The sequence below is a fragment of the Periophthalmus magnuspinnatus genome, chromosome 14, assembly GCF_009829125.3.
Source record: "Periophthalmus magnuspinnatus isolate fPerMag1 chromosome 14, fPerMag1.2.pri, whole genome shotgun sequence".
In the NCBI taxonomy this organism is placed as follows: Eukaryota; Metazoa; Chordata; class Actinopteri; order Gobiiformes; family Gobiidae; genus Periophthalmus; species Periophthalmus magnuspinnatus.
In genome coordinates this window covers 22,955,886-22,977,295 of record NC_047139.1, presented here as the reverse complement: position 1 = coordinate 22,977,295, position 21,410 = coordinate 22,955,886, and the positions used below count along the sequence as shown (strand labels likewise).

General features: G+C 40.9%; 1 protein-coding gene across 5 annotated transcripts in view; it reads left to right on the top strand.

The window, feature by feature from the left end:
- Nucleotides 1-21,410, top strand: part of auts2a (activator of transcription and developmental regulator AUTS2 a) — a 228,928-nt gene that overhangs the window by 121,351 nt on the left and 86,167 nt on the right. The gene's annotated exons all lie outside the window — the stretch shown is intronic.

The window sequence follows — 21,410 nt, the reverse complement described above, 5'->3', positions numbered from 1 at the left end:
ATGAAAAAAAGTGTGACTTATAGTCCGGAAAATACTGTAGACAGGCCTATCTTTGATTTAAACATTCCACTGCCATATATAGAGATACAAGGTTAAATAGAAAATTGTCATAGTTAATTAGTAATTTTGGCATGGTTACTGTAAAATTTGTTTTACATATTTGTCGCTCCATAGTAGCAAAGAGGTTACCAAGTTAAAATATAAACCAGTATATTATAGTAACACGTAAATGAGCAGAGTCTCTCAGCGTAGGATCAGACTGACATACTGACTGTCTTTGTTGCAGATGAGCCACTTGAATTCACATATCATACAAAGTAGTATGGAGGAAAGATGAAGCAGTCGATGAAAGGGTTAAGTGAGCAGGACCTGTGTGCTCTGGAGGTCTGCAGTCTTCTGGGAGGTGGAATATTTCATGTGTAATTAAACGCTGTAGGTCAGGTCTCCTCTGACTCGTGGTGCTGCTAATAGAGGAGAGGCCACAGCTCGTCTTTAATGCTTCCTGCTTCACACGGCACACATTTAAAGGATAAAGGGTGACATTTTCCTCCGTTTTGTAAATGAATGCTATTGATCTGGGCCAGAACAAAGTTGGGTTTCCAAACGGTGCATGATTAAGAGATTAAGGCTCTAAACGCTGCTCCAGAGGTAATCTGCTTGAAGCCCTAAAGTAAGGGCATTGAACTTTCAATTAGAATTTCTAATATGCTATTGACTGGAATATATTAAATGTAACCACAAGACTATAGATCCTGATGGTACTTTTGTGTTTGGGTTATGAGCCCAAATCCCCAAGAGTCAAACAGACATTTGCCAGAGTCACCTGTGTGGGGTAAATCAGCGAGATGACAATTACGTGGTTCCCGTTAAACCACTCAAGTACAAACCTGGCCAACAAGATGAATTCTCAGAGTTCACAAACTCTGAAGAATTCATCTGGAGCAGCTCCCGCTCTTCCGATTTCCTGGTTAACCAGTGATTTTCCTCATTTTTGCGGCCTATTTTGTGTATTACATAATGTAATGTCCTAAAAATCAAATGTTACTTCCAGACTGTTGCTCTCACAATTACTCTTGCTTGAGTCAAATACTTTTTTTCTGGGATCCCTACTTTGTTCTTCTATTTGCATACACTTCTTGGCTCCTCCCATCACCTCTGGGTAAACTGAGGTTGTCCATGTCTCGTCCCCGGTCCCCAGCCCCTCTCCTGTAGTCTGTAGTGTTGTGAGTGCAGTCTTTTGATCCAGGATACACCTCTGCTCTGGCCCGGCCTCTTTAACTCTGTGTCAGATTAGTTCATTCTTTTTCTCACTGGGCTTTGATGTTCTGCCAGGACCTTTTGTTTTGTCTTCACTTCCCACATTCTTCCATTCTCCACACTGAGGCTGTTTCTAGTTTCTCCTGATTGATCTCAGACTTAAATCTGATTTAATTGTCCGTAATGGCGCATTAACCGCTGTCAAAATATTTGCACTTGTCATCCTAACTCCCCTGCTACAGCTTCATGTGTTTCTCATCTTCTCCACATCTTGTCACTGCCCTCTGTTTTTCTCTGTTTTCTTTTGTCGTGTTCACATCTTTCGTGCAGGTGATTATAAACTTGCATCGGGATACAATTTGTCAAGACCTAACCGCCCATTCTGTAGCGAGAGGTTAGCGCAGTGTTTGTGTTACAGTGCATTCAGAGTCTAATTAAAACAACATTACATTCCCCATCTGCCAATCTCCCATAATCTCCTTTAATTGCTGTAATTAAACTATATTTACATGTGCAAAATACTTGTAATTTAGCAAATTGCACTCTACACGCGCATTTAATCAGTGGCACGGCGGTGGATTGGAGTGATTTGGCGTGTTTTGATTGGGGCGGGCGGCTGGTTCTGACAGGGGTAAGTGGACCTCTGCCTGGGCCCTCGCGTAGGTTAGCAAAACAAGAAAGATTGTCAGCTAGCTCTGATTATGGCTAATTATGAGCAGTTTCTTGTGTGTTTTTGTAAGTCGCTGCTAAATGTGTTGGGACAAGCTTTAGTGGCCCCAGCACTGATTGACATGAACTGAGCTCTTCATTTGTTCTTCAGATTTAAGTGTATACGGCAGGTTTTCATGTTTTTTTTCTAATTATTACTTCGTGGGGTAGGGGGTAAATATTTATAGTTTTACATTAGATAAGTGTTAGTTTGTGGGAAAAAAAATTCGGATGAGTACAGAAATACAAGAAGTAGCAGTGAATACCTCTGTCTCTGTCACCAACAAAATTCCATCCAAAATTTAGGAACTACCTAACTCACATGTGTCAAACTCAAGGCCCCCGAGCCAAATGTGGCCCTCCGCATCATTTTATGTGGCCCTCGACAGGGTAGTAAAAGGTACGAAGGTCTTAAAATTTCATTTTATCAGGACATATGCACTTACACAGCCATATTTTTACATCTATGCAAATACATATGTAATCTTTGTAACTTGAATAAGAAATAAACACAGAAACAGTTAATGAACAAGTTTAAAAAGTAGTTACATTTATTTACATCTGGCCCTTTGACGCAGCCATTTTGTTGATGTGGCCGTCGGTGAAAATGTGTTTGACACCCCTGACCTAAATATTTACATCAAAGGAAGGCATTTCTCAGTTTTTTAGACCGTTTAAACATCTGTTCAACAAAATAAAGGTGTTGTGACATTTGTGTAATTATAACTATTATGTAATTTAAGTTTTGGCCCTTGTTTACAGTTTGGTTGCTAGGTAGCAGGAATTATCTGTTTATGTCATATCTGCAAGCCATGTCCAACCAGGAAGTAAAAATTATACACTTTATATAATTATACTAACGATATAATAACTATATAATTATTTTAACAAGTGAAATTAGTAATCCAACCTGTCACGCTCTTAATTTGAATGTACCTTAAAGTGGATGAGTATTTGCCAGTCAAACAGAGAGCGTCCAGAAGAAAAAGTAAATATCAGGGAATTAAGGCGCACTTGAGCATAAGGTAATGAAAACGTCAAGGAGCGGAGAGGTGCAGTCGACGTCAGATTAGTGGAATTAGATGGGGATTAATGTGGAAGAGGGAATTTCTCAGACTCTGGAACACTGCTAATATACGTTTTGTAACCTCATCAACGCATATTTTAAAAGTATGCGCTGGATTTACTCTGGGATATGGAACCGTGACATTGGTTGGACTGTTATCCCTCTGTGTGACTTCACTAATTGCAGTTATAAAGCAAAGTCTGTGTCAGAGATGGAAGTAACTTTTTACTAGTGAGTTTTGAGAAAACAGTACTTATTCATAGTAATTTACTTTCATTCATAGAGTTTTTTTTTGTGTTCAAGTTTGACGTTTGTCCCTTGGCTGCATACGTTTGTGAAAGGTGCTACGGTGTACTTGCCTGGGATCCAGATTACACACTACTCAGTACTTTACGAAGATGAGAGTCTGATCTTCGATGAATCTCGTTTTCAAATGATTGACAGGTGGATAAGCCAATCAGAGACAGGCATGGTCCATCCGTATGAGAAAAAATAAAGGAAAAAATATCACAGGGGTTGAAAAATATCACAGATTTCTTCAGAATCAAAGGGCGAAACACTAAACTCTGCTAATCTGAGGTGAGATAATTTTAATAAATTTGATTTTATTTGTAAATCTTGACCAATGAGATCCTTTGTTTCACATGTGTCACTTAAAAAAAACAAATCTGATTGGACGATCATGTTTGACTGGACCATATCATTCTGAATTTGTCAGGCACATGTTTTTTCCCTATGTAAAAAGTTTGCACGTCTTATCTTAGTGGAACATTATAGTTAAAATAGTAAAATAAATTGTACAGTAGTCCAAATATGGTAAATGTACCAATACTTTTAGCAGTAGTTCTATTTTCAATACTGTCAGTAGAAAGTATGTTTACATTATTGGCGCCTTTTAACTTTGACAGTCATCATTTAGTTGACCATTTAACTTAAGGTAATATCAGCACTAATTACAAGTGACTTTCCCCCCTGGTTTGTGTTAACTGAAGTAATGGGCTCAAATAGTCCGGCCCGCAACCTCAGTCATGTCCTGCCGGCTTGCATTACCGCGAGCCCGCCTGAGGACACAATTGCTCCAGATGGAAGTAGTTTAACAGCAGTTGGCAGCTCGGAGCAGAGGGTTGTGGCCCGAGTGACCCGCCCTGCCACTGTCCACCCAAATTCAGGTGGAGACGAGTGAAGGCAGAGCTGGCAGTGCAGTCCCCGCTAACACTGCTACTGGGGTAATTGGCACCGGCAAGCTAGCGACTATGATACCGCTGCAGAGGCTTATTAGTTTCAGCAGCAACAGTAACATCATTAATACATAGCACCATAGCAAAAAGAAAACACACAAATTGTATATTTATTCAGAGGGACAAAATAACTGGGCTTGGGACACTATTTTTTGAGAAGTTTGGACGACATAAACATTGCTAGTTGTTGTGGATAATAGTGTTGTAACCTTGTATTTATGCTATACTTGCAGTGAGAGATTTAAGTCTATGTTTAATTAGTTAGTGATCTTTATTTTACTTATATATCTTTATGGATGCGTTGCAACACTGGAATTTCCCCATTGTGCAACAAGTAAAGGTTCTCTTATCTTAAAACTCAAAAACATACCTGGAGTTGTGTTTTGTTTCATTCACACACGTTTGAGTAACCCTTCATTATTAGTCTGTCTACATTTCCAAAGCTCAAAATGCTCTGTTCCACCTTGTGATGTCACTAAGTGGTAGTTTTCAATTTAACAGATATCTTTTACCTTTAGTTCAGTAGAGATCAGCAGTTCCAGTGCTGAAGTCATCCAAATGATTCTAGTGAAGGTGAATGAAGTAAAAACACATTGAAGCACTTCCTGTATCACCAGATGACATCACAAGGTGGAACGGAGTGTTTTCTGTTTGAGAAAAGAACCCTAAATATGCGTGTGTGTGTTAAACTTGTATGAATGAAGCAAAACACAAGTCCAGGTCTGTTTGTGATGACGCAACAGTATTATAACAGATATCAGAAAATAGCGTAACATGGGCCCTTTAAGGTAAATTAAGGTAGTTGTCATAAAGTGTCAGCAAAATGTATGTAATCTTGTACTTCACATAACATCTACACACCGTTGTTGGCAGTGGTAGTGTACTTTCTTTCCCGTTTCACTATGACAAACATGACTGAATATAAACGCACTCTGCATTGTACTGAAAATGGAAAGTTGAGTGGGTGCGCAGCAGTGCAAATGATGATATAGATGGACACAGCCCCAAATCCTCATTAGCCGACACGTACTTCCTCGTAATTAGTTTCCATTCAGTGTAATTAGCATAGATGAGGCTAATCATCGGATGTGAAAGCAATCTAACGCTTGGGATACAACGTCCTTGGCTTCACTTTGATGGCAGGTTCACAGACATTTTTCTTCAGGTGCTAGTCCACAAACTTTGACAGTTGAATATAAATGACTGTGTTTTTCCAGTCACTAACCCTTTACGTGCACCAGAGTCTTGTTTAATATTTTCCTGTAATTATAGCACGTTCCTTCCAATTAAAATGTAAAAAAACACTGTAGAAAATGTAGCAACTGAGGCCATGTTTTTTTGTTTTATTTTATTAGTAGTAAACCAGACAAGCCAGAACCTCCTGCTTTTCTTTCAAAATCAGGATGTTCTGATGCTGGAATTTATGTGTTTCAGACAATTACTTCATGATTTTAAGGATTTTGTGAGGACCATACAGGACCTTCACCCATTCAAAAGATATGATGTTTGGATTTGAAGTGCTTCAAGTCTATGAGTAGTTTTAGTAGTAGCAGTAGCAGTAGTAGTAGTAATAGCAGCAATTGTCATAGTAGCACTAGTAGTAGTAGTAGTAGTAGTAGTAGTAGTAGTAGTAGTAGTAGTAGTAGTAGTAGTAGCAATAGAAGGAGTAGTAGTAGCAATAGAAGGAGTAGTAGTAGCAATTGTCATAGTAGTAGCAGCAGTAGGAGTAGTAGTTGTTGTAGTAGTAGTAGCAATTGTCATAGTAACATTAGTAGTAGTAGTAGCAATTGTCATAGTAGTAGCAGTAGTAGTAGTGGTAGCAGCAGTAGGAGTAGTAGTTGTAGTAGTATCAATAGTAGTTGCAGCAGTATCAATAGTAGTAGTAGTAGTAGCAATTGTCATAGTAGTAGCAGCAGTAGGAGTAGTAGTATCAATAGTAGTAGTAGTAGTAGTAGTAGTAGTAGTAGTAGTAGTAGCAATGGTCATAGTAGTAGCAGCAGTAGGAGTAGTAGTATCAATAGAAGTAGCAGTATCAGTAGTAGTAGTAGCAATTGTCATAGTAATAGCAGTAGGAGTAGTAGTATCAATAGTAGTAGTAGTAGTAGTAGTAGTAGTATAAATAGTAGTAGTAGTAGTAGTAGTTGTTGTTGTTGTTGTTTCAATACCACAAAGCCAATACAAATATTTAATTAATAATTCAATGAATGATGTTGTGACATTTGAGTACTTCTGACATGTAGAAGATCCACACACAGGTCCAGTGTTTTCCCACTTCTTGTGATTTTTCAGTCTTAATAGTTGTTTACACCAGTTTTGATGCTAGTTTTAGTATCTGGGCATTAGTATTAGTATTAGAAGTAGTTATCCAGGATTTACTGTAGTTATAGAATCTTTAGAAAAACCTTGATTAGATCCAACATTTGAGCCTCCAGCCCACCCAGTGACGACCGTGTAGTTTGACTAAGTTCACTGAAGCAGGTCTGTATTCCTCAGCCTGTCTGACATGTACGTACTAATGCACTCCAGATCTCTCTTTTACTATGACACTGATTATTTAAGACCAAGAGGCTTTGGACTATTCCTGCAGCTAAATTACATTCACAGAGTGGTTTTATATTTCTTCTTATTTGACATATTCTAGTCATATTCTTTTATTATTTTTCTCGTAAAATGCTTCTGCTTTCCTCGGGCGGCATCTTTTTCTGTGGAGCGGCGGGTTTGGCATGAACTTTTGCCATATGCCTGTAGATTTGCCAGAAATCTTCAGCTTCAGCTCTCTTCTTATGCCAAGTATCGGGCCATCTGCTTAAGTCTTTAACTAGCACCATCCTGGGACTTTATCAAAACTGAACTGCAGAGTCAAATGGTTTTCTTCATCTCAAGTTGAACCCGGGCGGCTGTGGAGATTTACTACCAGTAAAGCAGTTCTATGCGAGCACATCCACTAAATACAGCACTGTAATGTTCTTTTATGGGACTTAATGACTTCCATGCTTTCCAATTTCGCTCTCTTTGAAATTTATAACCGAGATAACTTTTGCAGGCGTGCTCAGAACAACATTGTACATGGAGTCTGTAAGTGATGTGGTCAGTTTGATGATAGCATTTAGTTTGTGCGTTTAGAAAATGACCAGGGAAAACGGCAGATGGAGGACTTCTTCCCACAGCTATGATATTGAGTAGGACTGTAGGATTTGGGAAAAAAGTATTGTGATTGTGTTTAGTTTTGTGATATAAAGTAGGAATCGGTTCAGAGTGCACATTGTAAACAACTCCAGCTGCATTAAAGACCTCTGTTGTAGATCTACTGTATAATCTATGACACACATGGATTATTATGTTGTCATTTGGACAGTTTAAATCAAAATATTCATCTAAAACGACTTAGTAAAAGAAATAAGTCGTTAGAAAACTGCGGTGCCCAGTGGGAGCTGATGTCGGCAACTCCTATGGATAGATAGCAGTGGATTTTTTTTCATTTGTACCAAAATGACTACGCAACACTGCCGAATCCTACACGTATCACCAATTAAGAAAGTAAAATTGAAGAACGTAGTAAGTACAGCGCAGTGGGCGTGTGGCGGGGATTGATCGGCAATATGGCGTCTTGAAAATAAGCGATTAAAAATTGCTCAAACATTCACGAATCACTTCAAATCCAACTTCGTGTGAGTAAACGGTGAGGAGAAACAACTATAACATTTTTAAAACCTCTAAAAAGTTGATGTTGGAGAATCGATCTGCTTTAAAATTCGAGAGAAGACGGAAATATGAACTGATAAACAAATAATACAGGAATCCTATGCGTTTCAGAACATGTTTGTACACATCTAAACTACACGTACAGCAAGATTTTTCTATAAAAATACAGATATTTTGGTCTTTGCAGAGGACGTTCTTCAATCTAAATAAATGTACTCTTTAATACATTGGGTTACCTCAAATTGCAATTTCGATTTCATTACAATTAATTGCTCAGTCGTATATTGAGGCTCATCAGAGAAAGCCAATGTAGCTCGTTTAGCCTTTCAATGGAGGAGGGGTTCATTATACTGCACACAGGATACCATTATTAGGCCCATTACACATAGTGACAGCGGCACATTCATTTTGCCCGTACCTGCTTTTTAAAAGGGCCCCATAAATAATGAGCGCCGCTGCAGCCCTGTCTCAGAGCAAAAGAAAAGGTCATTACATCGCACGCCGCCATTTGTCAAAATTATTTCATAATCTCAGGTCATCAAGAGGGTTTGTGCTTAAGGTAATTGGAGAGCGGACCACTGAACATAAATTCTGATTAGCTGTAAATTTGTTTCTCCCTCTTTGAAATCTGACTTTAAGGGCCCTCTGCTGTGGCTAATAAGGACAGACACTGCACAAAACACCACGGCTGCTGTGTCACATTCGTTCTGTTAGTTATGACTCGATTCTATTGTTTTGGCTAAATATTACCATTGCTAATTGTAATGCATGAGTTATGGTTCTTACAGATCTGCAGTGGTGGAAGAAGTACTCAGTTTTGTTACTTAAGTACCAGTACAGATACAGGAACAGAAAAATATCACATGAAAAAATCTACTAAAGTAAAAGTATTAAAGTACCTGTTTAAAAATGCACTTAACGAGTAAAAAGTCAAAGTATTTCACACAGATTTTGAGCTTAGAAAACTTCAAATGTAGTGATTTTGAGAAAGATTTGTGCTGGATTTTGTTCAGCACAAACAACTGAATCAATCTTTTTTTTCTAGCTGTTTTTATTTGTATATTTTTGTTTGCTCAAACTAGGACCGTGTTAAAAATAAACCCTCAGACTTTTCAGCAGCTCTCAAACTGTAATAAAATACTAAATTACTTTTCAGTGCTGTTCAAAATGTATTGGAGTAGAAAGTACAGATACCTGCTCTCAAATGTAGTGAAGTAAAAGTAAAAAGTATCCACTTCAAAATCTGTGTACAGTTCAGATACTTTTATTGTAAATATGTATAAAATTTTGCATATTGTGAAGAGTACATATAAAGATGTAGTAAACAGCAACAATTATTACTTATTTGCACTTTTATCCCAAATAAAAATGTTTAGTCTGTGAGCTTCAATGTACCTTTCCCCGCTTCATTTAAATGGTGTGTGGAGTAGAGTTGTGTTGTTGCTGATATTACACAGATGGAGCTGGTATTTAATGCTGTCTTTTGTCAAATACATCTGCTCTGATAACTGCTCTTGCACCAGACTTGACATCAAACTGGTTTCACTGGAATGAACTGAAGAGATGATGATGAAGAGACGCATGTAGAAATGTTGACAAGGCCCGTTTCAGCGTAATCTATGGTCAAGCACAACTCATTTCTCCTATTGGTTATCTTCTGTCACGCTCTTAGTCTGCGGGTTTAACCAATCACAGTGAACTTTTGCTACTTCTTAAAGGGAATGTAGAGCTAGGTCTACAAGTATGATCAAATCCAAGCCCTAAGAAACTGGTGATACCCAACACCAAGTACCACCTAAGAAAATATTTAGTCTTCTTTGTACTTCCACAACTATAACAGGACTAAACCAGATCTAAAATAGGACTACACCACAAATTACTCATTCTAAATTAAGTTAACAATAGAACAACAGAAGAGGTTGCGTACCACCAGAATCAGTTTGCATACTACCATCGCTACACAGGCCACAGTTTGAGAACCACTGCCCCAGACCTTTGCTAAATAGTAAAAGTTGGAGTTACTTTGCAGAGGTGATACCCACACTCTGGTTAAATATGCTCATGTCTGCAGTATAATTACCTTGTGCCTTTATCACGACTGCTCCAACAAACTGCGTTAGTGGAGGGAGACACCTGAGAGCGCCCACACTTCCTATCTGGCCTTGTTTTATCGAAAAGGCCCCGCAGACTGGATAATAGAGCCCTGTTCTCCAAACACTCAGATAATGGAGGGTGGAGTGGTCCTCTTTGGCCGACCGCTGGTGCTTTTGCTCGAGAGAAACCAATACCGGGCCTATGGGCTGATACATGACACCAATACACAAGCAGACATGGGCCCTAAACAGAAAAGAGGGATTGTTCCGGCTTTGGACTGGCTGTAGGATCCATGACTCACAGGTACCGCGCTGTCTGGCCCCGGAGACTGCTCTAATTGCTTTACATCTGTACAAAGGTTTCTTGTAATCGGGCCTTCTGCCTCCATTTGTCTTCCTTTCAGTCTCATAGTGAAAGCCTTAATTGGTCTTAGTGGGGCTTTTTTCCAGTTAGCTCAGGGCCTGGGCAAGTACAAGTCTTTACCTTAGGGGGCTGTGGATTTTGCAGCTTGCTAGTGGTGGGTGAAGTTGCAGAGAGAGTGGAAGTCAATACTTCTTTTAGCTTTACACTTTAATTAATGTTCTCCTGACAAGTGCTTTTCGCCTATAGCTTCACAAAGGGGGGCTAGACTCCAGGGACCCACACTAGAAAAAAGACTTTTAGGGCTTTATGAGAAAACCTCCCGTAGTGTCTCCTGTGGCCAATCGACATTTTCTAAGAATCCAGCTCATTTTTTATAGGGAGCTGAACAGGGAATGCACTACTCTGCACAGTTTATGCAGTCACTAACCCACCTGCACAATGCTGTTAAAGCAAAGAGGAGCCAGTGACACTGTGCCAGGCTCTGTGTAGTGTACAGCCCTGTGTGCACACTGCTCCTCTGCAGCAGACTGATACTGCGCGTGCTGCCAGGGCTTAAACAGCAGCTGTAAGTGTCCAGCTGCTCCCTGCCACGCTCCACTTCTCCCCAGATGGCTCCAAGACGTTCCAGCGGCCTGTGGAGGCGCTCATGAGGAAAGTGTTATGGAGAGGCTCTCCCAAACACCAGGGAGCATCCCTAACCACAGCACAACCCTCAGGCTCAGCCCTCAGCTCAGCCCTCAGACCTGCTGCGTCTGCCAACTCACTGTCCAGGGAGCACAGATGGTGGCTCCACTCTCAGGCCAGCAGGCCCTGGGCTCAGGGAGGAAAACAAGTGCTTCTGAACACAGCAAACAGCAGGGACTGGGCCTGCTCCAACTGAGGGTGTCCTCTGGGGGACTGTGCTGTGTCCTTAGGAGAAGGGTGTCCTCAGGAGGACTGTCCCGTGTCCTCAGGAGGACTGTCCCGTGTCCTCAGGAGGACTGTTCCGTGTCCTGAAGAGGAATGCCCAATGTCTTCCAAGAGGACTGTCCCATGTCCTCAGGATGACTGTCCTGTGCCCTCAGGAGAACTGTCCCATGTCCTCTAGAGGACTGTCCCGTGCCCTCAGGAGAACTGTCCCTTGTCCTGTAAAGGACTGTCCCGTGTCCTCAGATGGACTGTCCCGTGTCCTCTGATGGACTGTCCTGTGTCCTCAGGAGGACTGTCCTGTCTCCTCAGGACTGTGTCTTCTAGAGGACTGTTCCGTGCCCTCTAGAAGACTGTCCTGTGTCCTCAGGAGGACTCTGTCCTCTAGAGAACTGGTCCGTGTTCTCAGGAGGGCTGTTCACTCAGGAGGACTGTTCTCAGGAGGATGGTGGCCTCTAGAAGACTGTCCTGTGTCCTCAGGAGGACTGGCCCATGTCCTCTGGAGTACTGTCCTGTGTCCTCCTTAGGACAGCTCTAAGAACATGGCCAGCTTAGATCCATCTGTCTTGGCCCCACATTGCACTGTGTGTTTTAGTCACACAGGTGTCTTTAATAAGTGTGCGGTTTCAGCACTGCTGACCCAGGAGACAATCAGCCATGTAAAAAAGACTGCATTCAAAGTCACAGCCATTTCCCTAGAACACTTGTGTTAATATATGATCTTAGCTGGAGTGCTCCAGGGCAGTGGCTCTGACCTTGACTCTGTGCTAAATTAATAAATGGTCCATAAATTTCACAGCACTAAAGGAAACGGTGAGCATGACATTGGCACAGATAGCGTGGTGTCAACAGTGCTCAGAGTTTATCATGAGCAGTCAGCCTGAAGAGGAGGAGGTCCAAAGGAAGGCTTTGATCTCCACCACATGTCCCTCACAACTTGTCTTCTGTTCCTTATTGGAGCTCCTCCATCGGACCGTCTAATATTTCCCACTGGTCAGAACCAGGGGAGCACTAATGCTGCGAGCAGGGGCCAATCCTTACTCAGCTGACCCCACTGTTATCCTTGTCGTGACAGGAAACATACATCATAGCAGGCCTCTAATGTGGAACATATTTCTGCACAACATGATCAAAGCCAGCTTGTCCAGACAACAGAGTGGCCTAGAGGGGCAGATTCGGACCATATAATTGGACAGTGATTATGGCTGACAAAACAGTTTTTCTCTGCCCTCATATTACAGCTGATATTAAGCTGCTCACAGAAACAATCACTATGTTTAGTTGTGCTCATGTTGGGAGTAGTTTTGCTGAAACTGTTGGATACTTTCACTGCTCACAGGCTGGTCTGCGATGTCAGTTGTACAGCCTAAGCTGTAGAGAGCAACACAAACACTGGACTTGGATGCAGCTCTGTGATGTAAGGCTGAAAAGCTGAAAATGCATGGAACAATGTCAAGTCAGGGTCTGACAAATCCTGACCACAGACTTGTTTACATACACTGTGCAGCTCTATGTGCTGTCACTATGCAGTGTTCAAACTGCCTTTTGGTTCTGGACTCTCAGGCTCATACATATGCAGCTGCTTGACTGAGGCTTAACGGGTTAAACTCTGTGACTGGTTCACAAGCACAAGGTGGTACATGTCAGATGGCAGGTCTGCAGCTTTCAGCCTGTTATTGTGCACCACCACTTAGCATACTTAGCATGCTAATGAATCCAACCAAAGGGCCGTGTCAGTCACCCCGCGCTCTGCCAGAGATGCTCCCTGTGGGCTCATCCTGCTTTAATTGAGCACATTTTTTCTGAGCGCGCTGTCCCTGGGATTACATTAGATCCCTCTAATTCAGCCGTCTGCCACCAGCGTGGGCCCAGTGAACCAGACAAGGAGGAAGAGCAGAGCTGGAGAGCGGGAAACGTATAAATAAAACAGGCAAACAAACAAAAGCCAGACTGAATGTTTACCAACACCCCTGGGATGAGGAGGAGGTGAGTGCAGGAAATCATTAGCGCAGGAGAGTCAAACTCGGCTTGTTTGATCTCACTGATGGAGGAGCAAATGTAATTTAGCACGCTGCAAGTCATTTGTTTTAGCAGTTAGCATGGGTTCCTTTTAATTTAATTTCGCCTTGCATCAGTCTTTCAAATTAAATATTTTTATTTTGTACAAAGTGGATCTGTGTGAGCCTTGCGGCTCAAAGACCAGCCCTCAACAACAACTAATGTTTATTCATCTCTGCTTGTTTGCATGTGCTCGACAGCAGTGCTGCCTTTTATTTGACTACTCTCTGAATAATGAGGCAGCTCAGATGTACAGTGTGACAGCAAATCCTAGTAAGAGAAGAACAAAGTGGTTTTGTTGCTAACTATGGTAAGGATGCATCTGTTTCACTACCACACCATAAGTCCTGGTTCTACTGAAGATCCGCCCTGTGTACATACTTCTTATTGTAGTTTTATTATAGATGTGTGCAGTAAGAGTATTCTGTTTGAATGAAGTCATCTGAGGTGATCATGAGATGTACATACAAAGGACAATTTCTGTGAAATAAAAAGTTAAAGCTGTGTGGGTGTAATGCACTATAGTTGCAGCTGTCATTGTATACATTTTATAGACAAAAATGTCTATGTGCTCTACATTTTTAGTCCAAGCCTTGAAGGACTGTCCACTCTCCTCCTCAGACCCACACTGTCCTGTCCCCTCTCCTCCTCAGACCCACACTGTTCCCCCTCCTGTGCAGACCCGCCCAGTGCTGTGAGCTATAATGATGCACAGTCAGGGTGCTGCACTGGGCTGGTAGTTAACAGCAGCAGCTGTGCTCATAGTCTGGATGATGGAAAATCAGTGGGACCTCATCTTGGTTTGCCACTATGAATATGAATGGCTCGATTCCAGGCCATGGCTAATGATGAGGAAAATTCCCTAATAAAAACTTGATGTGATGGGCAACGACCCGCAGGGTCACAGGAGACAGTCAAAGTTAATAGTGTGCCATCAGGTGTGAGGAGTTAAGTGATTAGAGGCACAGCCTAAAGCACTACAGAGCTGCATACTGCCAGCACAGTCACATGGGCACCACAAAGCTCTGTTTATTTTCAACTGGAGTGACTTTTTCTTCTCTTTATGTTTTGCTTTTTGCTGTTGAAAAAGATGCCTTCTCTGTACCCTGTGCAGTCAGACAGTGCTGTACACTCGTCAGATCCGTCTGTTTGTTTCCTCTGATCTGAAGTCATTTTATTCTTGTATTGGGTGGATCAGTGTCCTTGTTTAATAGAAAATGCACATTATTCAAACAAGTACATCTGAGTTTGCATTCTCAGTCTCATAGCTATGGATCAGACCTGGGCGACTGAGGGATTACAGAGACTTTCTCACTCTCAACAGACGTTTCTGTTGGATTATGAAAAATATTTAAAAGCTATTTAAAAGAATATCATTATCTTTTTATATAATTGTCTATGTGAGTGAACTATTGAGAGAATAAATGGTGACTAGCATCTTGTTGTCAGATTGAGTTCTCTGCTGCTGTATATGCTGATGTGTCTGTATATAATCCTGTTCTGGCAGACTCTGTCATGTGCACACCAGAAATCAGATATTAGTGAACTCTGGCTTTGAGTTCCTCATTTGCCTGAGCATGAATAATGACTCCGCCTCTTCTGCATTAGGCCCCATTAGCTGGTTGGAAAGGTGTCCAGCTCAGTGGCTGCCCCACAGCCCCTGCTCCATCCCCAGCCTGCAGAGAGAGGAGGCAGTGGGCTCCAAGATGGCAATCAAGGCTTGATTTGCCAACACATTTCCAATGATTAAAATGTAATTAGCACAAGCGAACACCTCCTCCCCGGCTAATTTCCACACACGCTGTGACAGGCAGGCGATGGCCGCACCAGAGCCCCAGCAGCAGATGGAGGAGATGCAGCAGGAGGGGAGAAAACCATTTGGCCATGTGACTGTTTGCCTCAGAAAACCATCAGGATCTGCAGCTATATCAGGAAGGAGCTGTGGGGAGGGGGAGTGGGAGCCCTGACAACACCATATCAAACTGGCACTGTCAAAGCTGACCCAGGCCATGGCCGCCATCCAGCCCCCAGGCACTGCCTCCTCCAACGGTTTAACCCTTTCAGCAGCTCTGAGCACAGCGCCATGACAGGCTTTTACTCAACATAACAAATAATATAATGGATATATGATATAAAGTTATCAAGAAAGTGGCCAGTCCAAAGAATGAACTTGTATTTTTCATAAACTGACTCTGATGTTATTGGACACATTTGTGGATTAACAATATGTCTGTATGATGCGCTGTGTTCATTCTTCTTTTTTTTTTTCTTCTTCTTTTGTACGTGTAGCATTGGACCAGCACTATCAGCTCACTTGGAAAGGATTCAGTATTAGAATAATTTAGTCCTACTTTGAGAGCAGCCTAAACAAAAGCCTTGTTACTTGGACTGAGAATAGTGAAACGGGTGAGAGCCCTCAGTAGAGGAGAGGCTGGGTAAGAGTAGTGGGGCAATCAGAAGTGCTCCGGATACAGGCCAACATCAACAGCTCTCAGCGCGGCCGCTAATGTTTGACATTCCTGTCCTTCTTTAACTAAACACTGGCTCTGTGCTACAGTCTAAGCTGGCCTGTGTAAATAGCAGCAGGCCTGGATAAAGTTCTCGTTCTCTTTGACTAATGGTTTCCTTATTGTGCATGTCTTTAAATGAGACCATGTCCTAGCTCAGCCTCTCAGAGCCCACCGTCTGATCTCAATAGCTCCATTGTGTTGTGTTTCCCTGGAGAGCTGTCTCTTTACTCTGCTACCTTTGCCCTGCTATAGAACATTTATACACTGCACAAATGATAAATGTACATCCATATTGATTATAAGAGTTATTTTAAATATCAAACTTTCTTATATTATTGCTTATTTTCGAGCAGTTGTAACACACAATCCACCGTGGCTGTGTGCGTCATGTATAAAGCCGTGTTCTTCTCTCTGATCACACAACAGTGAGTGACAGCTCCGGTTTATTTGTTTGTCTCAGGTTTGTCTTTTATCTTTTGTCTTCATTATTTTGTAACTTTTGGCTCTCTAGTTTAGCAGCTGCCGCTAAAACCAGTCTGCCTTGTGCACAGTAGCCCTATCAGACAGTTTGGCCTTACCTGTCACGTCTGATCTGAGGATTTTTTTTGTACTTTGCTCATTATAAAGGTATTTCCATTTTATTAAGTTTTGCCTTTTTTCATCCTTTGTCGCTCTGGGAAATTTACATACCTCTATTCTTGGGAAAAAGTAATGACAGCAATTTCTTTTCTTGTCTCTCCCCACGAGCTGTGAGTGCTTCGTTTAGTAGCACCTGCCAAAGCGACAGGCGCGCGGATGAGAAGTGAAAGAGAGCAGTTGATTAAATCATCATCAAGTCGCGGCACAGAAAGTCAATTCTGCTCGCCGTCTACAATGATATCCTTTTATCTTAAAGTAATGAGCTATGGCACTTTTGCATTGGGTAATACGATGAGTTCCATTAGCATGTTCCATTTGCTTCACAAGCAAGGGCAAGTCATTCCAGCCGGCTTCTATCTTGGCAATCAAAGCAATTGGCTGTACAGAGAGGGAACAGGAGGGAGAGGAGAGAGAGGAATGAAAGGAGAAGCACTGCTGTACTGTTTTACAATGGAACAACTGCGATGTAGCGGGGTTTGTCTGCGTATTGGGTCTATGCTGTTAATAAATGACTCATATTGGTGTATTTAGTGCATCTCATAAACCCTGATCATGATCCAGGAGTTCAATGATAGATTTTTATTTGTTAAACATTATATTTATGGCAAAATATCCTGTCCTAGTTTCCTTTTCGTAATGAATAGATTTGTATTCTCTCCGTAATTACACTGCGCATTATACTTACTTCTTAGCTTTGCTCTACTTTGCCCAATGTGGTTGAAGGTAACAAAGTACAAGTAGTAAAATACTGTGTTTAAGTAGAATTTTTAGGGATCTTTACTTTATTTAAGTACATTTTACAGTGGATAATTTTACTTTCACTTTTACTTCACTACATTTGACAGCATGTATATGTACTTTCTACTGCACTACATTTTTGAACGGGACTGAAATGAAAGTACTTTTTGTATGAATTGAGGGTTTATTTTTACTATATTCGCGGTAACACCTTGACTAAAGTTTTCGACTTCATGCTTTAGCTTTGGGCAAACATAAATAAAAACACAAAATTCATGAGAAAAAATAAGACATTGATTCATACTGCTACTTTTGACCAAAATATGTATCAGTTTTAATCAATATTACTACATTTACACTTAAACAACTTAACAACACTTGTGTGGAATACTTTTACTTTTTACTCTTTAAGTACATTTTTAAACGGGCGCTTAAACACTTTTACGTAAGTAGATTTTTTTTTATGAGATACTTTTGCTTAAGTAACAAAATTGAGTACTTCATCCACCACTTTACTAGAGCAACTCACATAGACACAACACAAGGACACCACACAGAGACTGAGAGACGAGTACAGTACTGCAGCACACAGAGGACCACAGAGCAGAAGAACAGAAGGAGCACCTGTTGAGTGGCCCCAGATGACCTGATATACTGATATGAGCTGAGGTTAACAAGTTAAAAACTGTATGTAAAATTAACTTTTATACTTTTAACTGTGCTTTAGCAGTGTTACATCATCAGTAACTTGCTCTGAGTTATATTCCAGTTGGTTAATGCACATGTGAGTAATCCTGTGTTTTTTCTGTTCAGAATTTTGTGTTTAGAAATGTCACGCAGCCTTTTTTCATCAATAAGAACATCTATTTGAGAATGTACTGCTTGTTACAGTGAAATGCCACAAAGAAGAGGCGGAACATCTTAGTTCTGTTTGTCAATGAACCTGTTTCTGTGACCAAGCTGTCCTGTTTCAAAGTTCACATTTTAAACACGTCCAGAAGAATTGATAAAAAGACTTAAACATAAACAAACTACAATAATCACATTTCAGAACATGGCTATAGAGACCTTAACTACAGGGTTTGCAGTTTTATGCAGAATAAGACAGGATCATTTGTTGTTTTTGCTAGTTGCATCCAAATTGCAGTTTTGATTCGATTGCGATTAATTTTGCAGCTCTATTTGCAATTAACAAAATGTAAAATAATGATCTATGTATGTTATATTTTGATTTTAAATACCTGAAAAGAGCTCCTTTATCGCAGACCTATTGTGTTTGTGTCTGCTATATAGATATAATCTATGACACCCGTGGATTATTATGTTATAATTTGCACATTTTACATCACAATGTTCACTGTCACAACTATTTAATAAAAGAAACAAGTCCGCTGAAAACTGCTGTGCTGAATGGGAGCTTACATGACTGTATAGGCACGCCAACAAACAGTGGATTTTTTTTTTTTCATTTGTACCAAAATGGCTCCGTGACGCTGCTGAATACTACGTGCATCACCAGTTAAGAAAATAAAATAGGAGAACGATGTAAGTACAGAGTAGTGGGTGTATGCCAGAGGCGGTGAAAACAGGGACAGATCGACAATATGGTGTCTTGATAATAAGCGATTAAAGATTGCTCAAACATGCAAAAATCACTCCACAAGTTTGGGTGAGTGAATGGTGAGGAGAAACAACTATAGCATAGTTAAAAGCTCTAAAAAGTAGATTTTGCAGAATAGGTTTGCTTTAATATGTAGATTGATATAAGATCTAAGTATATATTTGTATATGGTATTATCTGGCATGTGTCTGGCCTATGCAGATGGTGGCATTGTGCCTGTTGATGGTTGTGTCTGTCTGCTGGAGACACAGTGAGTGGGCGAGCGGATGAGCAGGGAGATGTCTGAGGAGTGTTTGCCCAGCGCATTTATTGCCTCTGCATAATTTATGAGCCGCTGGAGCTGACCATCATGGCAGCGCGCCGCGGGTGGCCCCTGGGGCGGTGTGGGACAGGCCTGTAAATTGGATGCTGAGCTCGCACCCCCTTCCCCTCCTCCTCTTCCTGTTCCCCCACCCCCCTCTCCCTCTCTCTCGTCTCGTACTGTCCAGCTTGAGCAACAGACCAGCCGTGAGCCATGCCAGCTACCTTTGAGCTCCGCAGGGCCCAGATCAGCAGAAAACACGAGACGAAGGGAAAAAAAGAGAGAGATAAAAGGAAAAAAATCCATTGCCTTCTGTCGGTCACTCCCCGAGCTGTCAATCATCTAGTCCTCATCCCTAAGCTGAACCCTCTTCTTTAGCTGACCCCCCCCCCCCCCCCCCCCCCACACACACACACACACACACACACATAGAGTTTCCATGCTTCTTGAGGACATTACATTGATGTACATTCATTTTCTTTAGACTGACCCTAACAATAATCACTACTTGCCCAACCTTAAAGGGGGTTTTCCTGATTTTTACTGTCTTATAAAATTAAAAAAACGAGCAGAGAGTTTTTCCTCACTTAATTTATGTATTCCGAGCATCTTAGCGAACAGCAATTAGTGTGCTAACAGTGCACTTCCTAATTATATAAATTATATATAATTTATAGTAAAATGCTTTCTAATTAAATGTAAATAGCAAGACTTTTGACTTCAAGCTGCTTATAAAATGTACTTAACCCATATGTAAACTTTACACTTGAATATATCCCCATAAGGGGGCAGGTCTTCTTGATGCGAGCATATGTCCAGATTTGAGTCTCCACAATGTGATAAATACCTGTTCACACACACACACACAGTGCCCACCGTTACCCAGACACCCCCTCCTCCCCCTCCTCCTCCCCCCCCTGTGCCTTCTTCATTACCGACTCCACTGCTCCTCTGCGTCACAGCCATATGCACAGCGCTGAGGGCCGCCAGTCACCCAGCATCACTCTAATTAGCTGATAAAGAATTAAGTGGACCTTGAAATTGAAATTGGAGAGAAAAAATGAAATCTAACCCCCTTTTTCCACTTTCTATTACAAAGTTCCCTTCGTTTTTTGTTATTTTCAACCACAGCCCCAAGCACCAGTGCACACACAGGACTTACTATTCTAGCGGTGGATGTGCGGCTGTCTAAATATGTGGTATACCGCTCATATTTGATAACGTGATGGCTTATACTTTACTTTACTACTACTTTACTACTTGAGCTCTGGCTTGTACTGTGGAACAGAGCATTTTGAGCATTGGAGAGGTAGACAGACTAATAACAAAAGATTACTCAACATGTGCAAATGAAACAAAACACAACTCCAGGTATGTTTTTCAGGAGGTAACAACATTCTAACATGGCTTAAAACTCACAAGAGTACATTTTGTGTAATATAGGACCTGTAAATGCAATGGGAACTGCATAGACCATGATCCTTGGCTCCGTTTCCATGCAGACAACACGCTATTATTAAGCACTTTTAAATCTGAATTCAAAAACTAAGGCATTTTAAAAGGAAGTAGCAGTAGCCTCCCCAAAATATCACAATAAATATTGTACTATGAGATGCAAATTATTATTATATATATCATAACATAACATTTGGATACTGTTATATCCAAGACCAGAAGTGAAGTTTAAGACTAGACTGAAAACTTACCTCTTCTCACTGGCATTTAAACACATTACATAAAATTGACTCTTGTGATCTTTCACCATGTTAGAATGTTATTACCTCATCTAAAACATGCCCAGAGTTCTGTTTTGTTTCATTCACACATCTTTGAGTAAGTCTGTATTATTACTGTCTACATCTCCAAAGCTCAATAAAATACTGGGCTAAAATCATCCAAATGATCCTAGTAAAGTGTGTGATGGAGTTAAAATCATAGTAGAGCACTTCCTGTATTACCACATGACATCACAAGGTGGAACGGAGTATTTTTTTTTGTTTGAGAGAAAAACCCCAGACACAGTATGTTTTTGATGAGGAAACAACATTAAAAATATTATTATATAGCACTTTTAATACTAGCTGGAGAGTATATCTTGGCGTTTTATTGTTCTTTTCCTCTGTATATGAAGCTGTTTTGAAATGTGCTTTATAAATAAAACTAAACTGAATTCAATCTCTAAGTTTTCCTAAGTTAAATTTGTTGTTTG